Here is a 1,749-nt window from a genome sequence, read left to right on the forward strand (position 1 = left end):
CTATTAATATTAGTACTACGGTGAACGTTCTAGAATGTTCCTTTGGCGAATATATGGGTGCATTTCTGTGGGGTATACATAGAAGAGTGCAATTGCCATGTGCAGGGAACAGCACTTGTGCTCAGCGGTAGTAGACACTGTCATTCACTGTTTTTCAAAGTCATTGGACCCATGTGAACTCCCATCTCCAACATAGGAGATTTCAGGATTTCTTGCAATGTCCTTCTTTTTAGATTTTCAGACACTTGGGTGAGTTCTTTCCCTTTGAGTCTTCTAAACCGGGGACTTCTAGTCCAGCCAGGATCCCGGGATGTGAGGATCTGGCAGAGTCCACATACTCAAGGACTTAGGGTTTCAAGTGACCCAATAATCTCCCCACGGTTATCTCTGCTCACTCACCCCATGACCCAATTATCTCCACAATCCAAATTCCTGACTCTTAAGTGGAGCTGGGTCTTTGATCTTCCCTCCAGGGAAGATCTGAGCTCCCCAGGGATGCCCTGGTGTCTGGACCAGGCTGGGAGATGACTAGAGTCCTATGTCTTCTGCAAAACGGACTCCCTGGGGAAACTGTCAGGGGCGGTTATCACGGGGCAGCTGCAAGTCCTCTCTGCAGTCTCGCCTTCAGAGCCCGGGAGCTCCATCAAAGGGCTTCTTCTCTTCTTATCTGAGTGGCAAGGCGGGAGGCAGTGAGGGGCGCCTGGGTCTTGAAGGGCAAACCTAATAACTCCGTCAAGTCACATATCCGGGGACCCACCACGAGGGGCCAGGGCTGTGCCGGGGGCTGGATACTGTGACAAGAGAGACCTCCCGACTGTGTGAAGTTTGCAGAGCTGAGGCTGAAGGAACAGAGGCCAGGCAGATGCATGTTTCATAGAGAGCTGAGGACCTTGGAGCAGGCAAAGTTTTCTTCGGCGAGATCCAAACGACACTACCGTAAGAGACAAAGGTGGCACAATGGAATTCATCGGAATTTAAAACTTCCGCTCATCAAAAGTCATCATTAAGAAACTGAAAAGACAATCCACAGACTGGGAGAAAAATATTCAGAATACACGTGTCCGATAAAGGAAGCAAATCCAGAATGTACAAAGAACTCCCATAAATCAATAAAAATAGGAAAAAGACAAACAACTGGGTTAAAAACTGGGCAAAAGCTTAGAACTGGCACTTCCATAAAAGATACGAAATGTCTCAAAAGCATATAAAAATATTACCAAACATCATTACTCACCAGGGAAATGTGAATCAAAATCGCAGAGGTACAGTTCATGCCCGCCAGGGTACCAAGGGTTGGAGATGGGCAGAGCAGCTGGGACTCTCATATGTGGCCCGTGGGGTCTAAAATAATACAAGGACGTGGAGAAATGGATTCAGTAATTCCCCTCCTAGAAAGATGGCCAAGAGAAACGAGTGCATAGGTCACCAAAAAAACTCATAGTGGCTCTATTGATAATAGCTCCACACTGGAAATAACCCAAGTGTCCATCGATAGTGAATGGGTAAACCAACTGTGGTTATTCTGACAATGGAATACTGCTCAGCACCAGAAAAGATTGCAGTATCGATATAGGCAACAGCATAGGAGAATCTCGAAAATCTATGTGCCCATAGCAATGAACACTGGGCCATGGCAATGACCATTGGGCCCATGGCTATGACCGCTGGGTGACCTGGCCAGGTGGGCGGCACTGTTGTCCCCCCAACCCTGTAGTTCACTGAGGTGGCCTGTGCTGGCTCTGACGGAAG

The sequence above is a fragment of the Pteropus alecto genome, unplaced genomic scaffold, assembly GCF_000325575.1.
Source record: "Pteropus alecto unplaced genomic scaffold, ASM32557v1 scaffold7, whole genome shotgun sequence".
Classification (NCBI taxonomy): domain Eukaryota; kingdom Metazoa; phylum Chordata; class Mammalia; order Chiroptera; family Pteropodidae; genus Pteropus; species Pteropus alecto.